The 18,788-nt window shown below is 43.6% G+C and overlaps 1 long non-coding RNA gene across 2 annotated transcripts in view; it reads right to left on the reverse strand.

The window, feature by feature from the left end:
* The window catches only part of LOC144824074 (uncharacterized), a 69,670-nt gene that overhangs the window by 43,148 nt on the left and 7,734 nt on the right, over positions 1-18,788 (reverse strand). For both annotated transcript variants that reach the window (XR_013608890.1, XR_013608891.1), the window contains exon 3: positions 2,102-4,951. This is a non-coding gene — a long non-coding RNA (uncharacterized LOC144824074). The remainder of the gene's footprint in view (positions 1-2,101; positions 4,952-18,788) is intronic.

The raw sequence follows: 18,788 nt of genomic DNA on the forward strand, positions 1-18,788 counted from the left end.
ATTACATAAAACTCCTAATTTAAATTTGGTCCAATTTTAAAGTGGTGCATTTAGAAACAGCGGCACCTTGCTCCCCCCGCCCTCCCACCCCCCGTGGTGTAGACAAGATTTTTAACTATTTGTTTAAATGGGAGGAGTTTAGAGTGGAGAAACGTTCTTTATAAAGTAATAAGATGCAATTGGCTGAATTGAGAGTGGAAAAAAACATGGAGTTAATGATTTCGCGGCAGTGCGGCCGTTTTAAAAAACGGGCGAGGATGCGTCGGCCGTTGAACGTGCGCAGCACCAGCCAGGTAGTGCTCCGAACGTTCAACGGCCATCGGCAGCACTTAACGGGTTAAATTTCTCATATCTAAAAAACAATGACTGTATAAAAAATGCAAGAGATCAGCTGTTTGTAAATGCATTGAAAAGGGAGAAAACTAAAATGAAGAGTTAACTTAATCATTATGTTTTAATTTCTTCCATTTAAAAGCATTCAGAACCATCATTTTGTTCTCATGCTTTAATATTGAGCTGACAAGGACTTTTAGTCAAGATTTAACTTCCTCAGTGCTTCAGTTCTTGACCTCTGTGCCCTGGGTCATAAATCGGACTCCAGCACTGCTGGTTATCAGGCCCTGCAATTTACAGCCTGAAGATGATAATATTGTAAAATAAACGAAGCCTTTTCTTAATTTTAAAAGGAAAATGTGACTGTGCTTATTTCAAAATTAACTCAAGGCTGTGAGCTACTCTGAAGGTGCCTGTGAGCTAATGGTAGCTCCCGATCGACTGGTCGGAGACACCTGGTGTAATCAGAAGGAACAAGACTAAACAACTTGCAATGTTAGTTCTTAAGGAAGCAGCATGGCACCTTATTTGTTAGCTTGACGTACTTTGGGTGTTATATTCAAGCCTGCATGACACAAAATATTTTATTAAATAGAGCACATCCAATACCCTAAGCCCAGACGCACAAGTTACCTAGTCAGAACCAGGGGCCGTATTCTACAAAGGGCACGCTTTCTCCGATTGCACTACAGCCCACCTTTTAAAAGGAGCGCCGTGACGCAAACAGGGAAACTGCACCTTATTATGCAGAATATGCTGCCCTCGGGGCAGATGCAAACTCGCTCTGCCATGGTGGCAGGACATTGAGTGAAATACAGATCGGCTGCTTTAATCAGCCAGTCCTTGGTTCACTGTGCAGGCGGCATCTGCCTGCCGTTTCAAGACGGGAAAGAATACCCTGCAGGTGGGTGCAGTAAGTGACTACACCCACCTGCATGGGAATGTCTGGGGTCAGAGGGGGGGGGGGGGGGGGGGGGGGAGTCCTTCATGGGATTCCCCTTTCTCTCCTCCAGAGGGCTGAAAGTATGCCACCCTTTCCGTGCGCTCCTCCTAAGGGCATGTTTGCATCTCTGCTGCGTAACTAATACAGTGCAGGCGCAGAGGCAAAGTGGTTTCCTCATTTGTATTGGGCCTCGTCCCAATGCAAATGAGGTTATGCACTCATGAGAATGCTGGCTCCCACGCGATCAGTATTACAGAAGTGACGCACAAACATCTGCGTCCCCTCCTATAATAACATTATTCTCCCCTTGTGTTAAAAAAAAGTGTACACACTATACCATGGTGTAGGCTAGGTCTATAAATATATATGCAGACTTTGAAACCGATACAAAAATATCAAGTAGGGGTGCATTAAAACAGTGAACACTGACGTTATTGGATATTATGAAGAAGTAATTGATCTTCCACAATGTAAACTAGAAACTGTACCCGCTATGCTGCACTGGCTTAAATGCACAAATGACAACTTTTTCTTTATTGTTCACAGGCTTTACTTATTGTTACAAATTTAAGTAGAATGTGTTTGCCATGGTCATGTAACAAAGCAAGCATGCTACATTTCAAGACTGGGATCTGTGAGATCCACTGGCTATCCCAGACCATGCTTTGCTCTCAATTCCCATCATTCCAGTGCCTGCCTCAGACCTCTGGACCACAATTACAATGTCTTTTGCTCAGCTCAATCCTTGTTGGAGGGCATTAAATTCAGATGACGCATAACATTTGAAATTGATGCTTTGAGTGTAGAAGAAAGTATAATATTTACCAGCTGTCACAGGTGGAAATGTTCATTTCTTCCAGAAGCTCCGGACAGCAATATCAGCTTTTGGTGACAACTATTAAAAAAAATATATATACAAAAAAGCCTCAATACGAAAAATACCTCATTTTAAAACAACCATCAAAAGTTGCGTAACAGAAATTAAAGGTGTACAGTTCATTGTTGCAAAGAAATAAGGGATTTGCAGGAGGTCGAGGGTTAGTTCAGCAGTGAAAAGGTCTTCACTCACTTTTTCTTGAATACATGTTTGTGGATAGCAAGTATTTTTTTTTCTTCCCTTTGCGTTCAATCAACCACAACAGAAATAGTGACTAAATACTCCAAAGGCAATTCACTCAAAAACACAGGCATCAATAAGACCTTTTGTAATTTTCTAATAAAAAGCATTTACCTTTCAATAGGTGTAATAATACACTCTACGTATATTTCCCAATTTCACTGTGTTTTCAACAGCACTTGAATGTATTTTTGAGAACGTCATATCATGTAAACTAAAAATATCTGCTACTTGAATTCTAAGATGGTCAAGGAGAATGGCATCACTTTACTATGCATATAGATAGTCTTGTGTGTGCAAAGAACACAATAGCCTTTTAGGATTTAAACTACACCAGCAGTGGTAATAGAAACCTGGGTTAAAAAAATATATATTGAAAAGAAGACCAAACAATTGCTACATTTTTGACAACACTACATATGGACAACAGATAAACAACCAATGTATTAACTTGGGACTTTTGGAATCAACAAATTATCTGTGGTGGTGGGAGAGGTCAACCAACCGAAAACAGTCCTAAAACAATGTGCATTCTACATCAACAGAATCTAGAGCAAAACCAACTATGATTGGCAAATTATTGCTAACATTCCACCACAAAAATGTTAATTTACATATAAATTCTAAATAGAGAGACGAAAAAAAAACATTGAGTTGTTTTTAAGGAACCGCAATGTTTCTCCAGAACTCACTCTCAAACCAGGTTTAGGATTAAGTCACGATAAACAAAGTAATCACAGAACAATTACATTTCTTTTAACCCCTTAGCTGCTGAGGCATTGCCCGTTCCAGTGCAAAGTTCTTTTTTTATGCTTAGGGTACTTCGTGCTTAAATTTTTTGGGGGTATAAACGAAAAATACTACTACTACTACTACTACAAGAAGTAACCTGGCAAAATTTGCATCCGAATTTTCCCATGTCTTAGAGATTCTAAAAAAATACCCAGCACTCGTGGAGTCTCAAAAACTAGCTAAAATATAGCAAAATGTTAGGTTCTTGTGGAAAAATTAGAAAAAAAGTGCTATGCTACAAAGCATTTTTCTCTCTCTAAAAATAGCATCAGCGAAAGGTTTAATCAGCTAACATTGCTCTTACCAGCTTTCGGGAACAAGCAGGGGTGGAAAAAGAAGCCACTTTTTTTACTATGGTTTTTGCATTTTTCAAACTAGGTCAATTTTTTCTATTTTGTTGTGGTTTCAAACCTACTTGAATTTTGAGGTAGAAACAAATGTGAAACACATGGGTGAACCCAGAAAGGTATTCTTTTCTGAAAACTAGATTAAAATCCAAAATCAGTAAGGGGTCATCTGTGTAGATTGCTCATGGTTTTCCCAAAGAAACTAATGAATGAAATAACAAATAATTAAGCAAAAAGCAACTAGTGGCATTTTGAGCTGTAATTTTCTGCCCTAATGGACTATTCACAAAAGTCACAAGCTTTACGTTTGTCAGATGTTTCTGGTTGCAGGGATTTATAAACGATTCTTGGTATTTCAAAAAACACATGATGTTCAAAGTCAAATGGGCTGCAGTCTATAATTATTTTTTACAACGACCATGCAGCAATTCATATGGTAATGTTTAATAAATGAAAACTGAGTATGAAGGAAACCTATGTAATTTCGGAAAAACTGCTCTAGATATGGAGTTCATCAACAGTGGGTATTTGTGCACCTCTGAATTTTGGGTCACCCATATTATCATGTAATACAGAGGTAATTTTGCAGAATGTATTTTTTCTTGCAAACTGGTTTACAACTGGACACCACTAATAGAAATCCAATTGGTAATAAGTGTTAATTTTGTATTCCCACTCTTCTTCCGATAAAAACAGTACCCCACCTGTGTGGCTAGGCATAGCTCTAGCGAAGAAAAAGGTCCAAAAACTCGATGTAAAGGCATAACATTTGTGCCACGGAAAATAACCCTAATCGGCTACGTGGACAGCTGCAGAATTTAGGCCACCACCCAAAGAAACCTATTCAATTCAGACATTTCTGAAAAGGATACACCCAGAGAAGTCCAGGATTGCATAATCCCCTACCTTTTCTTACCCATGATCCTCACATTTCGGTGGAACATTTCTAGAATCTGCTGAGATCCGCAGAATTCCAACATTCTAGTATTCCAATACTACTAAAAAAAACAGCACCTGCCTGTATGGCTGAGTATTGCCAATTCAGGGCCCATGCAAAGACCATATTTACTTTATATGGTCACTGTGTTCATCCATTGCAGGAGCTCGGCACAACCACAAATATCATAGGAATTTTGTGGCTGCTCACACATTCTGAAACTTTGCATTAGGATCTAGCATGCAGTCGCCCAATAAAATGGCAACGCTCTTTTTCATCTAAAACTTTCTTCCTCAAATGCTATGTCCTAAGCAGAATGCAGAGGTAGTCATAGAAATTAGTGATTTGGGTTGGATATGAACTGAAAGAAAGGAATGCATGCTGTGGGAGAGGGAGTGTAGTATATAGTGTGCCAACAACAACAGTCTGAAAAAGATAAAGAGCACTTATCTGACTCCAGGATGTGGTTAACCTCTCCAAACCTAGAAGAGAAAATACAAATATTAAATATCACTACTACTTGCAACACACCGAATAAACCCAACAAATATATTGCACTAGGCCTTGTCCAATGAAAAACTTAAGAGACATGTTGGGGCAGGGTGGACAGTTTGCCCACACCTTGGGGACACGATCAGTCCACCAAGGATGGCAAAAAATAATCCACACCTCCCTTTATAAATCTTGTTGAGAGTGTGGGGCTAACTGTACTTCCCTAGAAGAGGTGGCTGAAGAAATTGGCTTTTCAGAAAGCCCCCGCGCAGCAACAGGAAAACAAAATTGACTGCCAAATGTTCCATTCTCTGCGGGAGCAGATCAGGTCGGCCCTCACAAATGGTCACATGTTGGGCAGAGAGGGTGCTCAGGGGCATGCACTGAAGGTTCCCATGCACTCCTTCCTCAAGACGGCCAGCTGACGTCCTCACACTGGGGAAGTAGAACGGAGTACGTCAACAGGTCCTTACCACCAGAAGTTAAACAATATTAAAAAGGTAACAATCTAAAATAAGATTTCATAAATATTTATTTATTCCGATCACATATAACACTTTTGTCGATATTTAAGTGAGTTTTTTTAATATGAAGAGATAATGCTGAGTGCCTCTACTCGTCATCTCCCTTCAAAAGAAATATATTTGATATCCACTGGATATTATCCAGGCCTTAAAATTGAAAGGAGTGAAACAATAAAAGGAATAACATAGTGACAAGCTTTCTAGTAAGGACAGTAACCCGCCATGACAATAAATAGATGTGTATTTCTACTGCTTGGCGAGTAGAAATAAAAGCGAACAGTGCAAGAATTATTTATAAAATGTGCCCAATGCTCAAAGGAAGTATGATGAAACATATCCTTTTTGGTCTCTGGATTTCAATGGAGGTTAAAAGTAAAGAAAAAGGCATACTGTTGTGTTTTACTGGTAGAATGTCATAAAAAGAGCAAATCTTGTTTTAATTAAGAAACTTATAATACAACACACTTTTTCCATCCATATAAACGTTAACATAAACCTATAAGGCTGCTTAGTAGCGAACATTTCATTTGAAATCGTAATATCTTTTTGAAGACCCTCGTAACGTGTTGAACTATTTAAAAAATGTCTATGTTTTAAGTTGTCTTCAAGTCGAAAGTTCAGCAAAGACTGTTACAGTAAGTAACAGGATTGAATATTATCCCATATGGTTTGTCCAAAGAGAACAATTTTTGTGTGCAGCAAAAGGATCCGATGGCACTTGTATTTATGCTAAAAGACAAAGGAGAACAATCACTCTTCAGGCAGTGTCATGCGTTAGTGCACTTAGGACAGGTGTATATGCATATAATCACCATGAAGCACAGAAAGAACCTTCTAACACCACTTGAGAGCCCGCCATTTTGTACATAGGAGGGTCAAAGAATTACACATTGAATCTGGATTTTGTGCCTAACAAAATGACAGGAAAACGCAGGCAGGAACACCCAGCACGTATGATCAATTCTCTGCCTTTTTCTGTGGGACCCGAGCAGACCGCTCTGCTACACTTACCAGAACGCTGCGGCACAATATAGTCTACCTTCAAATATCGCTCGAAGGATGTGGTTTACTTTTGTGAGTTCTGCTCCCTCAAAACCGTCTTAGACGATTAGCACAACAATAGGCTCACTCGTTTTTCAATGCACTACTACCAAGCTTGTCAAGACCTCCAGCCAACACAAGCTATGCATCAGGGTCATGAGACTGCACGTCTTCTCCCAACACGCTCCCTGGAGGCATTTTTATATCCCTTTGTCTCTTATTTCACAAGGTCTTTGTTGGCTGCCCGCGAGGCAGTGATGTCAGTGCAACCAAAAAGGCACGATTACGGCCCAATGGCTAAGCAGCCCTTATAAAATGAGGCCCAGAGTACTACTGAGGAAAAGCAACGTGAATTGGTAGGTGGGCAACTCTGTTCGCTGGTTCATGTTCAGAGCTCTTAAAAAGCTACACTGGTAGTTATGTTAGCCATTTTATAGAGCGTGTAGCTACCCAGAACGGTCTTCCCTGTGCTAACAAGATGAGAGTGTCTGGACAATGCACTGAATTATCTAGAAAGATGAGTTTTTAATTGCTTCCTGAATCGTAGCAAGTTGTTGCTTGATTCTGAGCGGGACAGGGAGAGAATTCCATATCTTGCCAGTCAGGTAAGCAAATGAGCGTCCCCCACTTCTTGCTCTCTTGATTTTAAGGACAGTGAGAAGAGAGCCTTGTACTATCTTATTGCTCTGGGGGCTGTATATGGGATGATAAGGTGCTGAAGGATATGCGGACCGGATGAGTATTTTATCTTATGGGCAATGCATAGGGTCTTAAATTCCATTCTCTAGTTAATGGTAAGCCAATGGAGTTGTGCGAGCGTCGGCCGTACCGAGTTCATTTTGGGAACGCCCAATAGAGCTCGCGCCACAGCATTTTGGGTGACCTGTAATTTCTTTTGTAGCGCAAGCTGGACTGCTCAGATAAAGAGAACTGCCATAATCCACACGAGAAAGTGTGAGGCCTTGGACAACTGTCCTCCGACATTCTAAGGGAAGCCATTTAAGCGTTTTCATAAGAGCTCTCAAAAGGCCAACGCATTAGCCTGCCACTTTCTTTGCCTGGGAGGCCAGTCAAATCTTTATCCAAGGCTCTCGACTTATGCCTTAGGAAGCGGGTTTTGTTGTGTTAACATCTTTTTTCCTTCACAGTACGCATTAATTACATTTTGTTATGTGTAGCAAAGTCACAATTATACCAGGCTTAATATTATGGTTGCTTAATTAAAATATAATTTTCCAATTCCCTTCCGCTAAAATACATCCTTTTCAATACTTAGCAACCCTCATAGATCTTCCAAATTTTCGCACAGTAGGAGCTGAGCTAGTAAAACGTATGCACTAAAAATGCATACAAGGCAAAATTTATCAACACCTAGAAAGGAAATTTGGAGGGAAGAAAAAGGGGAAATTAATTTCCCCATTTACAAAGTATCCTTGCTGCCAACTGATGATAATAAACATCTCGATGGCAATGAAAAGCACTGTGTACTATGTCTCATTCCTAGCCCCCAAAACGCAACTGGGAAGCCCGGGGAGTTGTATGAAAAGGATGTCCTGATGTTATCATGCCATTGTAATGTAAAGAAGACTTGCTCTGTTTTTTAAGAGAAAGCATGAGAGAACTGTCACATGCTGTCTTCCGACGTCATGATGGGATTGTTAATTTCTGTAGTCCTCTTGGCACTGAAAATGATAGGAAACTGTTCTTTCTGCTGAAGCACTGTTTTCTTCCTGATACCAGAGACGACATTTATTTATTTATTTATTTATTCAGAGTTTTATATAGCGCGAACAAGATCCTTACAGATATCAGAGCGCTTCACAAAGACAGGGTAGTGGCAGTAGGAGTGAACAGAGACAATGGGAGCAATATAGTAGTCACTAACATGGTGGGGTACTAGTAAACATACATGAAACATATCAAAATACAGTCAGGTAAACAAGTAATATCGGACGGCACAAGTCATTGAACCCACTACACGGGTGTTCATGTGTACCATGGGTGTGTGGATGGCTTATATCAAAGACTTAGTGTAGCGAGAACACTGAGAGGGAGCATCTGAAGAGTGAGTCAACGTGTAACATATATTGGTAGTGACAGCATCATGTTAGGAGCATAGTGCCAGAGGACAAGGAGAGCGGTGATACCAGCAATGCAGAGTCTCTGATCCAGCACCAATCATGTTCAGGATATCTTGGCCAGAAGGATGCTTTTCACCTCTTTCTTGAAGAGTGCAGTGGAGGAGATCAGCCTAGTTTCAGGCGGGAGCGCGTTCCAGATCCTGGGTGCCATTCCAGAGAAGGAGCGCTTGTATGTTTTCTCTTTCCGGAACCTACGAGGTTTCAGGAGTAGCTTTTTTGTGCTTCTATTGGACCTCGAACCTCCCGAGATAGACAACTTTTGAGCGAGGTAGTTGGGTGCATTGTGGTGCACTGCCGCGTGTGTCATAACTGCAATTTTTAGCTGTATTCTGGCTTCAAAAGGCAGCCATTTTAGAGACTTTAAGTCTGGGGAAATATGCGAATGTTTTCTTGAGCCGGTAATGAGTCTCGCAGCAGCGTTCAGGGAGGCTCTTAAGGGTGCTGTTGTGGATAGCGGGAGACCACTGAGGGCCACAATTCCGTAGTCTATTCGAGGGATGACTAGAGCTTGTACAGCAGTTTGGAAGTCTTCGGCCGGGAGGAAAGGTTTAATTTTCCTCAATGTGTTGATTTGGAAATTAGCTGCTTTTGTGGCTTTGCTAACGTGCTGCTGCATGTTGAGCTTGGCGTCGAGAGTGATGCCTAGGGATTTCGCCGAGTCCACGATGGTAGGTTGGACATTGAGTGCTGTTAGATTATTGAGCCATGTTTGGGTGGTGGAAGTTTTCGTCGGTGGTGAGATGAGTAGGAACTCTTTTTTGAGAGCATTTAGTTTGAGGTGATTATCTGCCAGCCACGATTGAGTGTTAATAAGCGTGGAGTTCAGATGTTTGATATCTTCAGGAGATTGTAGCTTTAGGTAGAGTTGTGTGTCGTCGGCGTACATATGGAATTGGACATTGGAAGCTTGGAGCAAGGTGGCGAGCGGTTCCATGACGAGGTTGAACAGTGTGGGGGAGAGGGAGGATCCTTGTGGGACACCTAGATCTGCAGGCACAGGAGTGGATAGCACATTGTCGATCTTGAACTTCTGTGACCGATTGTGAAGGAAGGACGAAAACCACTTGAGAACAGTTCCCGAAAGACCCATTCTAGTGCATAGCAGCTCCAGCAGGTTCTCATGTTTGACCGTGTCAAATGCAGACGAGAGGTCAAGAAGGATGAGGAGGCAGGACTCATTGCGATCAAGGATTTGGAGGGCGTCATCAATTATGTGTGTCATAGCTGTTTCCGTGCTATGTTTCGCTCGGAAGCCTGATTGATGAGGGTTGAGGAGGTCAAACTGGTCAATGTGTTTAGTTAGTTGTAGTTGGACACATTTTTCCAGCAGTTTGGCCAGGGTGGGGATATTGGTGATGGGCCAGTAGTTGTTTAGGTCAGACGGATCAGCTGTAGGTTTCTTGAGTATAGGCGTGACTTGCCCCACCTTGAGGGAGTCCGGAATGAGGCCTTGTTGCAGGGAGCTGTTGATGATTTTGGTCCAGAGAGGGAGGAGCAAGGGGATGAAGTCTTTTACCGCATTAGCAGGTAGAGGGTCTGTGAGGTGATTAGAGGGCTTCAAGGTGCAGAGCAGTTTGCGGATTGCTTCTTCCGAGTAGGTATCGAAGTACAGCCAAGATGCCTTGTTTTTAGGTTGAGTGTAAGACATTCTGGTGTTGTTGGGGAATCGACTTACATCCAAGATGAGGTCATTTCTTATGCTGTCAGTCTTTAGCTTAAAGAAAGCAGAGAAGGCTTCACAGTGTGGGGTGTCGCTTGTTGTGCTGTTTGATTGTAGGGGTTGAGTCTTTGTTTGGGTCTTGATTAGTTCGAACAGCTTTCTTGGCCTGTTTTTTGCTTGGTCCAACTGACGGCTAAAAAAGTCCGCCTTTGTGCGCTTTATTTTCCTGAAGTAGGCGTTTCTTTTGTTCTTAAGCCTTTTGAGGTGCAGTGCTGAAGGGTCCGATCTCCAGGTGCGCTCTGCCATTCGCATAGTACGCCTGTCGTCATTGAGTCTCTCGTCATACCAGGGGTTAGAAGTTTTGGAGGAGACTCTTCAGTTGAAGTGGGGCGACTTCATTGACTACTGTGTTCATAGAGTCAAGGTAGTGGTCCAACAGTGTTTGAACATCCGAGGCACCTGAAGGGGGAAGGAGGAGATTGCCGATGTGGGGAGGCAGGGTAGAGGCGTTAAGGTTCTTCATGTCCCTTTTCCATGTTTTGGATTTGATTGGTTGAGCTGGGATAGGCTTCACTTTTTCATTGATAAAGAAGGTGATAATGTGGTGGTCAGACCAGTCGCAGGGTTGAATCGCCTCCAGTTGTGTTGAGTTCTCTTTGGCAATGATGAGATCGAGTATCGCGCCTTTGTCATGTGTTGGTCTATCGCATATTTGGGTGAGGTCAAGCGCATTACGGAAAGTTTTGAGGCTATTCACCACTGTGTCTTTCTGATCGTTCCAGTGAAGATTGAAGTCACCCAGGTAGACTTGGGTTGTCTGCCGCCCGGCATTGGAGGTGATCATGTCCATGAGTTGTTGGGTGAATATGAGGTTGTCACCAGGCGGGTGATAGAAGAGATGTAAAGCACAAGCTTGTTTGCCCTCGCTGGTGATGTCGAGGCAGAGGAGTTCACTGGAGGGGAAGGCGGGAGGGGTGATTTTAGTAACGGAGAGGTTGCTCCTAAACATGCATGCAATTCCCCCGCCCGTCTTGCCCGGAGACCTGTCCAGCCTGATGATGTGATAATTGGGGGGGACTAGTATGTCCATAATCGGGGTAGAAGCTTCAGTAAGCCACGTTTCCGTTAGAACGGCTAGGTCCAGATCCCTAGCTAAGACGAGATCAGCGATGTCGGATGAGTGTCTCTGGGCCGATCTGCAATTGAGTAGGATGCATTTGAGTTTGGGAGAGAGAAGGGTGGTCGAGCTTTCTAGTGTGAGGGGGACTTTTCTGAGGTTGTTAGGGACGGAACCTCTATTATTGAGTGTTGGGAGCCTCAGAGGGTTTGTAAGAATTGTGGGTATGGGGATGTGTACGTTGGATATGTGTTTTTCCGGACCAGGGCCATAAGAGCGTAGTAGAGAGCATAATTCACGGTCCGACAATGGGTTGAGGACACGCCGAGGGCGGTGGGCGTTAGTGCGAACGGGGATAGTCGGCCAGCGCGGGTGTCGTTGGGGGCAAGGGTATGTAGGGAGGGTGCGTCGTTTGTAGGGTAGGGGGATGGTGGGAGGTAGACTGAGCTGTGAGGAGAGAAGCTCTTTGATTGCGTGGACATCTTTTTTGATTTGTAGAATATCCTCTTTGACTTGCTGGAGGGTGGATAAAGTCTGGTCAGGGGGTGGATTGGGGATGGGGTTAGTGATGAGAGCCATTGGAGAATCGTTGAGTAGTGAGTTGGAGAGCAGGCAGGGTTTCGAGGGGGTGGATATGCTAGCGTTGTTGGAGGGTTCTGCAGTGCTAAAGAGTGGGATGGCATTCAAAGTGGGGGCCTTTTTGTGGGCGAGGGGTGTGGGTGAAGTAGGAGAAATGGGCGGTAGGTGGGAGGCATAGATAGTGACGTCAGTGGGAGACGGTGTCGGTGGGTAAAAGAGTGAGTGAAGGCTGAAGACGGTGGGGGAGACAGGAGGGGGGAAGGGAGGAGGGGGTGGATAAGCCCCGGGCGTTGGTGTGTTCAACTGGTGGCGTGTTGAGAGTGGGAGTTGTTAAGTCAAGTGGGAGAGGTATGGAGGGGGTGTAAGAGGGGGTACGAGGGGTCCTGTTAGAGGGGCGGCTAGTATATGAGGTGGAGACGTTTGTGACTGTTCTTGGGGAGCGTGAGGCGTTAACCGCAGGTGGGTCGTTTACTGGGGTGCTAGGGGTATAGGTGTTGTAGGTGGGGGCTGCGACGTCAGGGGTGGTAGTGCTGGTGGAGTTCTGGGTGGGGGTCCGCAGCTTGGAGAGGTGTTCTTTGAACTTGGGGAACAGGTTGTCTAGCAGTTCCAGGTTCTTATCCGTGGATTGAATTAGGACAATCCCGTTATTGTAGATAGTAATGGTAGACCTGCCAGGGAAAAGGCGGGAAGGTGTGGTAGAGAGAGTTAGGCCATGACTTGTTTTCCTGGTGGTGGAGACGGCGAGTAGGGATAGGAACACTTTTCTCCATTGGGCTCTGCGTGAGGTGTGGAAGATGATATCAGTATTCAGGGCTCCACTGCCCGGCGAGAAGTAGGTGTCGGTAAAGGGTGTTTCAGGGTGCGATCTCAAGAAGTTATGTTTAAAACGTTTAGTGGCTTTTTTGGTGAGTGTGGGAGGGTAGATAATTCTAAAGGTGTGCGTGCCGTTGGGCTCCATTATAGAAAGGCTGTGATGTTGGGTATAGGAGAAAGGACGACAATAAAACTGTCAGCCGCTAGTTACAGTGCAAAGGAGAGACACTTGAGGGTGACCAATGTGTAGGAGGTAGAAGTCAGTGCAGTCCAAGAACAACAGTGCGTAGGTGCAGCTTACAAAATGTATCCTGTATATGAGGTAGCAGTCAGCTTACACCATGTACATAATATGAGAGGTAGAACCGGTTAGGTGGAATCAGATTTACACATCAGAATGTCCGAGGTAATAGTGGTGTAGTCGAGGTGTAGAAGGTGGCTGGGTGCAGCTTACATGACTAGACGAAGTGAATGAGGTAGTAATAATAATCAGTGCAACATCGTGAGGTATCTTACATCGAAGAACCAACACATAAATGAGGTAGCGAACAGTGAGTGATAGGGATAAGGGAGATATAGGTGCAGCTTATCGCATATACAGTATGAGAATAGCTAGATTATTAATGAGCTACTGAGTCCGATATATGTGCAAACAGTTTACAGCAATAGCAAATACGACAGTAGAATATGAGGTAGCAATCAGTGCACTGTCAGCGAGTAAAAGTGAAGATGGGTGTATGTTGCCCAAGATGTAGGGTACCAGTGGTAGTATAATACTGCACTAAAAGGCGGATCCTTAAGCACATCAGGAGCTCTAGGTTACATAAAATGTAAAATGCAATAGTAATAAATGCCGCAGTAAAAGACAGACACTTAAAACACAAAATAAAAGCCGCAGTAAAAGACAGATACTTAGGAACACATAGATTTAAATATAGGGCTAAGTGAGGACCTTGGTACCGATAGTGAATAATAGACGGTAGGACTAGTCCATGATGGCCGCCCAAGAGAGCAGGATAGTTTTAAAGATGGCCACCAAGTGGGGAGGATGTAGTCATTAGTCCTCTTTTAGTTGTTGCTGTTTAGGTAGCCGGGCAGAGCAGTTTCACATTCAATTCCGGCTGTCTCAGGGTCCTGCATACCAAGGGAGTCTTATCTCCGATTTGTTATCTGAAGAAGGGTTGCTGAGGGGCCTCGTGTGTTCAGGCGGGGGTAGAGTATTCAGTTCAGTTTATGGCCCCGGCCATTTTGAAGACAATAGGTTTTATTTTTTTTTACAAGATGAATCAATAAGTGGGGCGGAACACGTAACTTATCCAACAAAAGTATTGGGGCACAGTAAATACCTTAGTCAGCCTTCACTTAGGCGTGTTCTCTGCACGTCCAGCCGTCGGGGCAAATACGACCTTATTTGCCAGCGTTTGCATAACACCAGCAGTGGAGCCCAGATCGACAGGCTCACCGGCCGCCACTGCTCCAAAGTATTGCATCCACGCAGCCCGTCCCAAAGATAAGCGTGAGCGTGCATAGGGTCGGGCAGTTCAGGGCAGCCATTAGGGGCATATTCTTCCTACATGCCTGGCTCGCCCTTAGACGCTTGATGACCGGTGTGTTAGGGGTGTGTGAAGGAGAGACGTGTCAGATCCCTACGTTCTCTCCCCCACTCCTAGGACGATGACCGTTGCAGACGGAGGACACGCTCCCCTTCCCCTTGCCGGGACACGCCGCTCACAGCCCGCGAGGATCCGTCAGGCGGGGGAGCCCAGCCTCTCGCCCGCTCTCCGCCAGACCGCCCGACCTACAGCTCCCCGACCAGGTGTCGCCGCAAAGAGGCGCAGGAGGCAGACCAGCCGAGCTGGATTTTGGCAAGCTCCGGGCATGCCCCGCGAAGTCTAGCCCCTCAGTGCCTGCAGGGGTGGAGGCGTGGCGGAGACACTCTCCTCGGGTCTGCCAGATCCCCGGTGCGCCCTCGGGTCCGTTTCATAAATAAATAAATTAATTCCACCACTTACTTCCAACCTGAAGCATAGCTATCAACTAACTCCATTTCACGAGGGCCACCTTCAAGCAGTACTGGTGTTTTTGTCAACTTGCTTTTGGATTCTGGACCACGTAGTTTAGGTTTCCTCACTGCAATTGCCGATTATTCCTAGCATGAAGAGTGGCTAGCTGAAACCAACAGGAACCAGGTGACCTTAATTACAGTTGGCAGCAATGTTTTCACCATAAATTTAAGAAAGAGTGGTAATTTCTGTGCTTCATTCAATCGTTTTTTGTTTATGCCGAATAGTCCCCTCTCCTTTTTGCCTTGCTACTTTGTGTGCCCTACTTGCAAGGTCAGTTAAATACCTTATGTCACCAGTGCGAACTGGGAGTCAATTTCCTTCTCCTGGGCTATCTCCTAGCAACCTATTGCATTCTAGGAGTTTTACTCCTGGTTCACTGCATCTCGACCAATTGACTAAGCCACTTGAAAACAATTAGCTTAACAAAACCAAAAGGCAGGACTCTAACATGATGTTCCTGCTGACAAGGAGGTATCCGGAAACCTTAATTATTCACATTCCCAAATACTTTTAAAGGATAATCTCAATAAGCACTAGAGGGATTTCATTGGGGGTTTACAAAGCGTAGTATCCTACATTCTAACATCCAAAACACTGTTAATACAGATGTTTAAGAAGTGCATTTTGCATGACGAGAGGAGGCCCATTAGCAGAGATTTACTGTATCCCTGGGATCTTGGGCAATATACTATGCAACGAGTGGACTCAGGAAGTGGATATCTACTTTCGTTTGATATCTCCTTGATGTCGAAGATCACGAGACAACCTAACTCTAACCTGTGTATAGCTGGGACAATCAAAATAACCAAATAAGCCCAAATCCTCGTGACATTCACATTTCCTCCCCCTGATAGGCCAATCAAATGGAGCCCCATAAACATAAAAATCGTTCGAAACATTAAGTAGTTAAAAAGGAATCGAGTCAATGGGGATTACCTAAAGTGACCAGTGACTGACCAAGGAATTGCTTCTCTAATCTAATTTACCAAAAACACAAATGCTTACATACACATCCAGGACACAACAGTTTCTTCTTCCATTGATGTACTTGTTGTACATGTTAGTATGTTCTCTATGTTTATTGTGCAGCGTCACTCCTCATCACCATGGTTACACAATCTGTATATAGGTGACGTCACTGGTGCCCAGTGACAGATGACAGCTGTTCCTTGTTAATGCTGGTTGTTATCCCGCTACCGCGGGTCCTTGTTGATAATAAACATAATCTTAAACATACACCTTTCTCACTACTTTATTGGTGTATGCTACAATTGGCGACGAGGGTTCTTCCAACAAGGGCCAGCGGAAATACTGAGGTCGTCGATGATTGATGATCGTGACCACATTGATAAGGAAATGCGGGAGAGAAGTTAAGGAATAACGGAGTGAGTACGCTATGGATGCAAGCGCTACTGATTGAAATATACTGCCACAGAGCGATGCGTGACAATCGGAATTAATCTGCTTTTGCTCGGCACCGCGTGAATGAAACTGATTGGACTTCACAACTGAAGCGGTGTGAGACGTAAAGCAAGTGCGAGCATCTGAACTGTATTTGTCAGGCGGCTGCGTTGAAGATCAAGCGGATGGAAGCATTTTGAAACCGGCGCTTCGTGACATCCAGCTGAGGCGTTTGTCAATTACCTCAGCTGAGTCGCGTGAAGCATGCCGGTAGTGCCTTGTGATTGGCTGCACGTCATCAACGTAAACAACGTGCGGCCATCTTTGAAAATTTCCAGTCAGGGAAGCGTGTGAAGGAAAAACGGAGCGCACCCTGAGGGAATTATTGCGCTCAGGTGAAATTGATCGAAAGGAAATAAGCAGCTTTACAAGTAAGCTACAGAGTTATACCGGAGCTATTAATAAGCTATCTTCTGCCGGTGCATTGGAAATAAAATTACCAGAAAGGCAAAATAAAGTGAATAAATAAGCATGGCAGAGTGCAACAACATATGTGCTCCTCCTAGATTCCTGGATGAACCAGGGAAACCCACTATGAAGTGGAAAAAGTGGGTAAGGGCATTCGAAAATTACATCGTTTCTATTGATGGTAAATCTTTTGACGCCGAAAGAAAATGTTCTTTGTTGTTTGGACTATTAGGTAAAGCGGGGCAAGACATCTTTGACAGTTTACCTGAGTATGAGAGCCCAGCAGGATCATTCATACCACTGAATGAGTATCAGGAAGCGTTAAAAAGATTGGAAAAACAATTTGATGAAGAAAATAATATAATGGTTGCCAGACATAAGTTTGCCCAAAGGAAGCAACAGGAAGGGGAGTCTATTGAGGACTATGTTGCTTGCTTAAGAGTTTTAGCTGTAGAGTGCGAATATGAGGAAATGACTGACATATACATAAGGGATCAAATAGTGTTTTATTGCTACACGAGGAAGGTGCAGGAGAGATTATTGGCTTGCAAAAGACCGAGTTTGCAAGAGGTCATTGATATCGCTAGAGGTATCGAAAGGTCTTTAACATCTACGAAGGAATTGTCATCTACTGTGAATAATGCTAATGTTTTTTACTTGCAGGAGAAAAGAAAAGGGGATGGTAAGACTAACGAAAGGAATATGAGTGAAAGAAAGGTGGGAGGTAAGCAGTTATGCTGTTTTAGATGTGGTTCTAGTGAACACTTGGCTGACTTCAAAAACTGTCCTGCTGTAGGTAAAAAATGTATAAAGTGCAAGAGGTATGGGCATTATTCTACTCTATGTAAAACAAAAAGATTAAGCAATAGTACTAGTATAAACACAGTTGGAAATTTTGATGAAGAAATGTGCGCTAACATTATGTTGTACATAGAAATGGAGGATGGTAAAATAAAAGGGCCCATTAGTGATGTGAAGATTGGGGAGGTCGAGTTAAAGTTCACCGCCGATTCAGGTGCCCCAATAACTACAATTTCTGACACCCTTTTTGAAGAGAGATGGAAAGGTGTGCAGTTGACTGAATCTGATATGAATCCAAAAGCTTTTGGGGAGAAGGATATAAATATGTTGGGATATTTCATTGACACAGTAACATTTAAAGGGAGAGTGATTGAGACAAAGGTCTACGTAGCAGAGAAGGGGAGAATACTGGTAGGATGGAGAGATTTGGCCCAGCTGGGGGTGGTATTAGTTCCGGGAGCTAGAGACCCCGTGATTTTAAGAGAAGAATGGATGAACAGCATTTGTGTAGGGAGAGAAGAAAGTACATTGAGTGAAATTTTGGAAAAGCATAAAGATGTATTCAAAAATGTTATTGGATGTGTAAAAGGATTCTGTCATGACATCAAGCTCAAAGAAGGGGCTATTCCGTGTAAGCACAAGGTAAGATCTGTGCCTTTGTCAGTGAAAAACGAATTAAGAGAAGTGCTTGAGAAATTAAAGAGGGAAGGTGTGATTGAAGAGGCGGAAGAATCTGAGTGGATTTCTGCCATAGTTGTATCTAAGAAGAAGGTAACAGGGGAAATTAGGCTGTGTGTCGACCTGAGGTCGCTTAATAGAAATATTGTAATTAATTGTCATCCCTTGCCAAAAATTAAGGACATACTTCAGTCAACGTCGGGATCAAAGTATTTTTCTCTTATAGACTTAAGGTCAGCGTACCATCAGGTGTCCTTGTCTGAGGAGTCCAAAAAACTAACATCTTTCATTACTCCATTTGGAGCATTTAGGTATGTGAGACTTCCTTTTGGTCTAGCATCATCTTCAGGAGTTTTCCAGAAACTCATGGATATATTGTTTGGTAAAATGAAAGGGGTAGAAGCCTTTCAGGATGACATTTTGCTGCACTCCAACACTGAAAGCGAACACATACAGTTAATTGATACAGTTCTGAGCGTGTTGGAAAGTAGAGGCATGACAGTTGCTAAGGACAAATGCAAATTCATGGCAAAAGAAA

This window comes from Lissotriton helveticus, chromosome 3_1, assembly GCF_964261635.1.
Source record: "Lissotriton helveticus chromosome 3_1, aLisHel1.1, whole genome shotgun sequence".
NCBI classification, from domain to species: domain Eukaryota; kingdom Metazoa; phylum Chordata; class Amphibia; order Caudata; family Salamandridae; genus Lissotriton; species Lissotriton helveticus.